The sequence below is a fragment of the Peromyscus leucopus genome, unplaced genomic scaffold (assembly GCF_004664715.2).
Source record: "Peromyscus leucopus breed LL Stock unplaced genomic scaffold, UCI_PerLeu_2.1 scaffold_1535, whole genome shotgun sequence".
Classification (NCBI taxonomy): domain Eukaryota; kingdom Metazoa; phylum Chordata; class Mammalia; order Rodentia; family Cricetidae; genus Peromyscus; species Peromyscus leucopus.
Genome location: NW_023504705.1, coordinates 9788 through 19574, shown reverse-complemented (window position 1 = coordinate 19574; position 9787 = coordinate 9788).

Below are 9787 nucleotides of genomic sequence, written 5' to 3'. Positions count from 1 at the left end.
CTGCCGGGCTCCCGCGCTGCCAGGCTCCCTCGCTCCATCGCTGCCTCGCTCCCGCGCTGCCCCACACCCTCGCTTCATCGCTGCCGGGCTCCCTCACTGCCCCACTCCCTCGCCCCATCGTTGCACCGCTCCCGCGCTGCCCGCTTCCTCGCCCCATGGTTGCACCGCTCCCGCGCTGCCTGGCTCCCTCGCTCCATCGCCGCACCTTTCCTTGGCTCCCTCCCTGGCCGGCTCCCGCGCTGCCCCGCTCCCGCGCTCTATCGCTGCCCCCCTACAGCACGCCCTGGCTACCTGGCTCCCGCGCTCCCGGGCTGCCCCACTCCCTCGCTCCGACGCTTGCTGGAGGCAGGACTGTGAACTGAGAGGAGAGGCTAAGACACTGTTGTCCTGGGCTCCCACACCCCAAGGCCCCTTCACCTCACTCACTGGCAACTGCGCCCTCAGAGACCGTGGGCAACAGAATCAGAAAAGATTGAGACGGAATTCCACCATTGCCTTTCAGCTGGTGTCTCCGCAGACCGCAGCCAGAATCAGAGTGACACACAAGTCCGCGCTGATTACTCACCACTTTCCACACGCACTCAGCTAATTCTGAGCTCCCTGTTGCTCAGAGGCTGGCTTACCAACTCCGCCCCTCGAGGCTTCCTCGCTAACTCACCCTCCCACTTCCTACCCCTCCCTCTTGCTAGTTGTTAGGCAGGATAGCTTCACTGCAAGTTGGCCTCAATGTTGGCTGGCCACCAGACCTTACAGATCAGATTCTGGCAAGGAAGGAGTCAGAGGAGGCTCATCCTCTCTTGAAGACATAGTTTACACCTTCACATATCTGGGAGAGTCCAGAGTGGACATGACCAGACTGAGGTGGGCCATGTGGGAGGGGGTGGGGTGGGAGAGAGAGAAGGGAGGGGAACCAAGTGCAGCAGCCAGGAGGCCAAAGGTCCCAACAGGGGAGGGTCACCAAAATGTCTGACTGTAAGGGGGAGAGGGAAGAGCCTCTGGGGGAAGGGCAGCCCAGCTGCTGGGCTGGAGATTTCAGGGTAGAGGGTGAGGTATAGGTCAAACTCTGGAACAGTAGGGCCTGAGGGATGCTGGGAGAACCTGGAGGCCAGGTCCACTTTGGTGTGTTCAATAGGCATCTCAGCCATTTGTCCTGGGTTTGAAACTCAACAATAGCATTGTGTCACATGTAAAACTTGGCTTTGTCAAATACCTCTTTATACATTTCCTTTTTTTTTTTTTTTTTTTCCAAGGCAGGGCATCTCTGTGTAGCCCTGGCTGTCCTTGATAGGTAGACCAGGTTGGCAACAAACTCAGAGATCTGCCTGCCTCTGCCTCCCACGTGCTGTACACTTGCTTTCTAGGACTCCTATTACAACTGGGTAGCCAGGTTATTGTGGAACAACACCATCAAATACTTATTACATGACAACTTTAACAAAAAAGGAGCATACACACCCACCTAAATCCCCACATAGAGTGCTATATTTAGCCATGCTAACTTCAATCTCTTCACTTTAAAGGATAATTCTTCTCCTGCTGCCCCAAATCATTTGCCCTCAAGGAGACACAAAGTAAAGCATATTTTAAATGGAAAGATCTAGAAACTAATCAATAGAAAGGACCAGATGTTCTTCTAACACCAGGTGAGGTTGTGATTGTGTCTTTCCACAAATGAATGAAGTCCCAGATGGCTCCCACTGTGATGCATCCAACCAGGACAGCATCCCAGAGACCACTGGACACATGAACTGTCTGAAGATAGATAACAAACCCATCAAAAGGAGAAGTCCCAAGAGGAAGAGGAAGGCAGTAACTTGGGGAGACATCAAGACATTAACTTATCAAGCCCAGACTTTGGGGAAAACCAGGACACAATACTACTGATCCAAAAGAGGTGCTGCTATGATTACTGACTATATGACATGCTAAGTCTCAGCTTGTCCATGCAGAATCCAAATGCCTTTTGTCAGGGGAGAGAAAAAGGCACACCTGTAATAGTAGACAGTATGATGTTGTTTTGCCATGCTAATCCTTTTTTAAAGGCTTTTTTTATTGCCACACCCAGGAGTAATTCCTAGAATACAAAAAGAGGTCTCAAAGATGGCCTGTATGACTAGTAGAACTCCTAATATTACAAGAACAATATTAGCAGTCATGAATTAAGAGATGGGTGAATTGAAGAGCAGAGTTTTACTAAATGGAGCTACCACAGATTATCTGCTGTTCAAGCATAATCTTTATTGTCAACAATTTCCTGGCATCTGTTGCTTTAATGTGTCTGATTTTACTCAATTATTGATGGTCTAATTAATGATCTACATGAATAGAAAGACAAAATCTTCAAGTGACATTTGAGTGGCTTTCATGGTTGAGATGGATTTTCCTCTCCTTGGTCCTCTGTTAGCTGTTCTCATAATTTTCTTAAACTTGCCTATATAAATTAGACTAGCCCAACAGGCAATGCAGTCAGCTTCGGCCTCTATTACAGATACATTTTTTTCCAATATAAAAAAAGAGCCAGACAGTGGTGGTGGTGGTGGTGGTGGTGGTGGTGGTGGTGGTGCTGATAGACGCCTTTAATCCCAGCACTCAGGAGGCAGAGCCAGGTGAATCTCTGTGAGTTCGAGGCCAGCCTGGTCTACAAAATGATATCCAGGACAGGAACCAAAACTACACAGAGAAACCCTGTCTGGAAACAAGCAAATAAACAAACCAAAAACCAAACAAACAAAACAAAAAACAAACAAGCAAAATAAAAAAAAAAACAAGCACTCTGGAGGCAAAAGCAGGCAGATCTTCAAGTTCAAGGTCAGCCTAGTCTACAGATCTAGTTCCAGGACAACCAGAGCTATACAGAGAAACCTTGTCTTGAATAAAAAAAAAAATCAGGGGGTGGGAGGTGGGATGCAAGAGGCATGTAGGTCCTTGTGTTCACAGATAAGCACTAGGGAAATTGGGAATATTAACCTCAAAGGGTTGTCTCTTCAAAGAGAGAGATGGATAACCTGTTTTCTGCCCAGAAGGCTGGGAACAGATGTGGTTAATAGCCTGGTGACCTCTGTGCTATCAGCATGACCAGGCCGCAGCAGCTTCCCCAGATCCTTATCTTGAGGTTTTTATCTCAGTCAATCCACAGCACTGTCCTTCCACAGACCCTGTTGTGAGCTGTGTCCTCAGTTAATCTGTAGAACTGTCTGCATGGAAGATGTCACTTGTGCTTGAAAAGAATTTGGATGTAGTCATGTCTCAAGCTTTGCCGTGAACAGGAGATTGAATTAGTTATCACCAGGAACATTTTTCCCAATTGTACTGTGCTTAAATATGCCTAAAATAAAGTACCTGTGGTCAGACTTTCAAAGTTTGACCCAACCCTGGCCACTGAGTCAGGTTAGACTGAGCTTTCTGCTTGCTTCCTGTGGACCAACTCTGCTGGCTGTGGTGTTTGCAGAGACCCTGATAGGTGGCCTTCCAAATGCAATCTCATAGTAGGTGAATGCTGCCTTATAAGTGATATATTTTACCCTAAGAAGGACCATGGGTAAAAGGTTGGACTAATTTTCACTGGTTTTCAAAATTAATTTAGAGAAGGCCGGCTGAACAGTTCAGTTCTGCCTTGGACCCTGTCCTGAGCTCTGAGGTCAGTAGGCACAATTTCCAGGTTACATTTAAGGCCTTACTGACCATGTAAGTTATGTACAAAGTGAAGGCAGGTCCATTCTCTTATCTGATTGACAGGGGCAGTCCAAACCTAGAAATAATCTTATGTAAAATAGTCTTGGTCACTGTCAGTAGCAAAGGCTTCTATCCATTCTAAGTGTTATGCCCCAGTCTTGGCCCCCCCCCCCAGAAATCACCAAGAGTTGGAATTCGTATGCAAAAGCAAAGAGCCTTTACTGCAAGCTTAAGCTTGGGCTTCCCATCCATTCTGACACAGAGGTTGGATCAGGGAGAGCATTGAGCTCAGTTATGGCAGGGTTTTTAAGGAGTAAAGGATGGGGGTGTAGGGGAATTCCAGATTCAGATTGGGGTTGAACTCCTGATTGGTCAGGAGTGAGGTAACAGAATTCTGTCAAACGGGGTTTGTACTGGTGTTACTGCAAGGAAACTGACAACTTATATGGAGATTATATAAGCTATTCTTTATGGTTTAGAGCATTTAGTACTTGTTTTTCTCAATTCTGATTGGTTCTCCACAGGGTACAGTTTGTGGCTTTTCCTAGTTATTATAATGGCGAGGCCTAGTCTTAGTATTATTAGTCTACAGCCTGTCATGGCTGCACTAATGTTAAGTTAAGCATCTTCACTAAGAAGGTGTCAACACACATCAACAGATATTCATCCCTAGTGTAAGGAGGCTTCACCTCTGTGAAGTCAAATTTCTATTTCTTATCATGGGATAATCCCCTCAGATGAACAGATGGGACCCATTTTGCCCCTTGCCTTGGTTGAGCTGTGTGCAGGAGAGACTTTGAGAGGCATCATCTGCAGCCACCTTTCAGAGATGCAGAATTTGGTACCTGGAAGATAAGACCTAAGTCTGGTGTCACCCAGATGGGTGGTCTGGTGCACTTGTTGTACCAAAAGGCATCAGAAGACGGCAGGAAGGATGCTCTTGAGTCTGGCAAGATCTGCTGTTCAGTTGGATCCTGTGTTGCATTTTGGGAGACGGTCTCATCTTCTTCTTACTGGGAGTCAGTAAGAAGGCTGGTCTCCTGCAGTGACAGAAGCCATTATGCTGTATTTTTTTTTGTGAATTTTTAAAAATTTATTCATTTTAAAAAGTAAAATATTTTCTCTGTAGAAAATAGTATATATGATAACATTTCCCAATAAGCCCTTTTAAACCAAATGATAGCTGAATTATACATATAAATATTAATTAGATTCTAGGATATAGAAGAGACCTATCTTAATTTGTTCAGAGAGGTATGGTTTACTAAAATTGTGTATGTGACATTCTTTTTTTTTTTTTAAGATTTGTTTATTATGTATACAGTATGTATGACTGCAGACCAGAAGAGGGTACCAGCTCTCATTACAGATGGTTGTGAGTCATCATGTGGTTGCTGGGAATTGAACTCAGGACCTCTGGAAGAGCAGTCAGTACTCTTAACCTCTGAGCCATCTCTCATTAGGTGGTATGTTACATTCTTACTCATCTTCCCTTTCACTGTTTGATTTACGGCAGACATTTTTCTATAGGCTAATCCAAATCTAAAAAGATTTTAGCCTCCCCTTCTGAAAGTATGGCCAGCATTTTCTTTCATCAGCTTGATACAGTACAAATTCTTTCCCTGAAAGGTTTGTGAGGGGGTACTGTGCCCCCCAAAACCTCTGCCTTGGAAGGAAGGCATGGAACAAGGCTGAGTACCACAGAGATGGAACTGGGGCCTCCAAATGAAATGATCCACGTGAGCTAGTCATTGTCAATGATGCTGATTAATCTATGAAAAGTTTTGAGTCTTTCTAAGTAATGGCCAGAATGAGAGTGGGCTTGTGCATCTGAAAAAGTCTCTTGGAGACTGAGCTGAGAGCTGTACAGTGGTTTAAAAAGACAAATCACTGTGACATCACTGTTCAAGGTGGGGGACTACACCAGTGAGGTATTTAGGGTAGTCAAGTAATATCTGTTTTCTTACAAAGCTCATCAGTATTTTCCAGACATTCCACAATAGTTGTTATTTACATGTTCCTTTATTTCTTTTAATTTTATGTTTAATCTTGCACAGACACCAGCTATTTTGGTTAATACACCTGGACCATAGTTAGGGTCATGGACAGTGCCAAATGCTTTGCCCAGGTGGATGTGGCAGTTGGAGAAAAGGTGAGAAGTGTCTTCACAGACACAAAAAGTCAGGACAAGATGACATTACCTCAGTCACTGCAGCTGGCTTTAGACTTTGAAGATGGAGCTCTCAGTGAGGACAGCTTTACCTCATGGCAATCTGTTACTGGAGCCTTTTATTTTCTGTTCCTTTTCTTGACCAAAAGTTTAGAGTATTTAGGGCTGGACAGATGGCACAGAGGTTAAGAGCCCTGGCTACTCTTCCAGAGGTCCTGAGTTCAATTCCCAGCAACCATATGGTAGCTCACAATCATTTGTAATGAGGTCTGGTGTCCTCTTCTGGCCTGCAGGTGGAACACTATATACATAATAAATCTTAGAGAAAAAAAAAACTTTTAGAATATTCTGCATCCTCCTCCTTAGTTTTCTTACTGTGTTGTTTCTTTAGAAGATCAGTGTTTCACTAATGGTTGAGATGCAGGACACATGGAGTAACACATGCTTAATCTTGGGTGCTTTATTCCTGGGCATCTTACCTTTTTGTTATTTAAAGGCTTTCTGAAAACATTTTGTTGGACGTGATGGCTATTTTGGTTGCCAACTTGGCTACATTTGGAATTAACTAAAACCCAAATGGCTAGGCACACTGGTATGATTTCCTTCCTATTTAAATCATTTGATGTGGGAAGATCCAACTTCTAATCCTTATCTTTGAGGTGGGAAGATCCACTTTTAATACAGATCTCTTGGGGTAGAGGTGAAAAGATCCACCTGTAATCTGGGCCACACTTCCTGCTGTCAGCCCATATAAAGGACATGGAAGATGGAAGCTCTGCTCTTTGCCTGCTTGCCCTCTTGTCACTATCAAGTCCATCCTTTTATTGGCTTTAGATCCCAGTTCTTCTGGATTATGGGATATATTGAAGGTCATCTGAGGCATCCAGCCTTATGGACTGAATAACTACTGGATTCTTGGACTTTGTTTTGGTAGATAGTCAATGTTGGACTAGTTAGATACAGCCTGTAAGGCATTCTAATCAATCCCATATACATGTACATACATACATATGTATTTTGTCTGTCTGTCTATCTATGTATCATCTATCTATGTACTTTACTGACAGATTTTATTAGAAAGTGTGTTGAGTTGTGACACCTTTCCTATTTCTGCATTTGTTGACGTGATCCTGATATTTTTACTCTTTATCCTCTTCATTTGGTGCATCACATTTATTGATTAGGATATCATTCAACATGCCTTGCCCATTAGTGGCCAAGTGACTTCTAAGCCCACTGATGGGCAGGGAGTACAAGGGGTAAAGAAACCAGTGTATTTATTGAGTTTTTCTACTTCATTGATTTTTTATTCTAGTGTATGTGTATTTCCTATGTTTTTAAGATTCTTTTCTTAGTCTCATTTTCATTCTTCTGGTTTCCAGAGATTAGTTTGCTCTTTATTTTTAGGGTATAAATTGAGATTGTTGACTGGAAGTCTTACTTACTTTCATGTAAGCATTGATTACTTCACATTTCCCTTTAACCATCCTGTCATCATTAGATTCTTTCTAGAAAGTTATTGTTAATGTCTGTTTCAAATAAATAGTGTTATTTATTTGAAAACAGGACCATTAGACCCAATGATTTTGCCTAGAATAACAGTTCATCTAATTAAAAAATATTTTATTATTTTATGTGGATGTGTTTGTTTGCCTGAATATATGTGTGCACCATATACATGCCTGGTGCCTTGGAGTCCAGAAGAGGGTGTCAGATCCCCTGGAAATGGAGTTACAGATGGCTGTGATCACCCTGTGGGTATTTGTATTGAACTTGGGTCCTCTGGGAAAGGAGCCAGTGCCCTTACTCACTGAGCTACATCCCTAGCCTCCCATTTTTTTTGTTTGTTTTGTTTTATTTTGTTGTTGTTGTTGTTTTGAGACAAGGTTTCTTGGTATAGCTTTTGAGCCACCTGGAACTCATAGTTGTTTTGTTTTGTTTTTTTAAACCTCAGTATATATTTGTGGGGGTTTGAATAACAATGGCCCACAAAGGCTCAGAGATTTGAATGCTTGGTCACCAGGGAGTGGCATTACTAGGAGGTTTGGCCTTGTTGGGTAGCTGTGGCCTTGTTGGAGGAAGTGTGTCACTGGGGTGGGTCTTGGAGATTCAGATGCTCAAGCCAGGCCTAGTGTCTCAGTCTCCTCCTGCTGCCTGCAGATCCAGATGTGGAACTCTCAGCTCCCTCTCCAGTACCATGTCTACCTGTGTGCTGCCATGCTTCCCACCATGAGAAAATGGACTAAACCTCTGAAACTCTGATCCAGCCCCAATGCAATGTTTTCCTTTATAAGAGTTGCCTTGGTTGAGCTGTGCGATGGTGGTGCACTGCTTTAATCCCAGCACTCTGGAGGCAGAAGCAGGTAGATCTCTGTGAGTTTGAGACCAACCTGATCTACAAAATCGAGTTCCAAGACAGCTAGAGCTGTTACACAGAGGAACCCTGTCTTGAACCCTCCACCTCCCCTTAAAAAAAAAAAAAAAGTTGCCATGGTCACGGTATATTTTTCTAATGATAGAACAATGACTCTACAGTTGCCATGGTCATAGTGTCTCTTCACAGCAATAGAGCCTTGACTAGGAAAATCATATTTTCTCAGGTCATCCAGTAGAATCTTAACTGGGTCAGCACATAGCACTTTTTTTAAAAAAAATTTAACATTTTCTTTGACTCTTTGGGAGTTTCACATCATGTATGCCAATTCACTCACCTCATGGTCTCCCCATATCCCCCACACCTGCAGTGATCTCCCAGAAAACAAAACGAAGTAAGCAAAGAAACAAACACAAACATGAGCAAAACAAATAGAAAACAAAACAACAACAACAAATCTCTTTGCTTCTCCATCTTTTCTGCCTCTCCAACACCACTTCACTCATCCTAGTGGCGTTAGATGCCTCGGTGTGTCACATTGTCTACTCTTGTGTCCCACCAGATTTACTAGCAAATGGTCATTGCAATGAGTCACTGATCTGGTTCAAGGCCTGTGGTTTCTGGTACACCATCGTCACTGGTTCTTCCCTAGAACTCCTCTGGGAAATCCTGTGTCTTCCCCATGTCTCAGAGATTCTGCAGGTGTTATTCCACAAGACCAGTCCCTTCATGAACTCCAGCAGGTCTTAGATGGGGTATATGTTAGGGTGGGCCAACTCAAGCCCCAGCTGTGGGTCTGGGAGGTTGCTGAGCTAGTTAGTCTGAGCCACTGGGGCCCATGCATCTCAGGTGATGTGGGGGGAATTAGCTCCCCGAGTTTATGCCCTCAGGGTGGATTCAACCTTGCCTGTGGTGAGGGGTGGGGCCATCTCTTCCTATATCAGGGTTGAGGTCTCCCATGAGGGTCAGTGTAGATATAACCAACCATCTTATTCAATAAGAAACACAGAGCCAATGCAAAGAGGAAAGCCAAGAGATCAGAGATAAGAGCCTTACCCGCCTGCTGCAGCTAGCCTCTTCAGTCAAGAGACCTCTCCGAAAAAGACCTACTTCCTGTCTGTTTGTCTTTATATAGACTTTCTGTTCTGCCTTCTCATTGGTTGTAAAACCAACCACATGACTGCCTTGTCACTGTCTGTTGACTATATCCTTGAACACACAGAGATGTACCTATCTCTGCCTACCAAGGGATGGGATGAAAGGCGTGCACCATCAACGTCCAGGTTTTGCTATGGCTCTAATAGCTCTGACCCCCAGGCAAATTTAGATATTAACATACAATTAAAATCACATTTCAGTACAAATAAAATATCACCATAGGCCTGGGTCAGCACTCTTGCTGTGGTGTCCAGGGAGAGACAAGGCCAGCTTTTCCAGCTGCAGTGAAGGGTGGGGCTGGCTCAGCATGGCTGTCTGATTTTATCTCCCATAGTTTCTAAGGCCCCCTCAGGTGACATGGGCCACAGATATCAGCACAGACCCCAGCTGCACCCGGACTGCAGACCCAGACT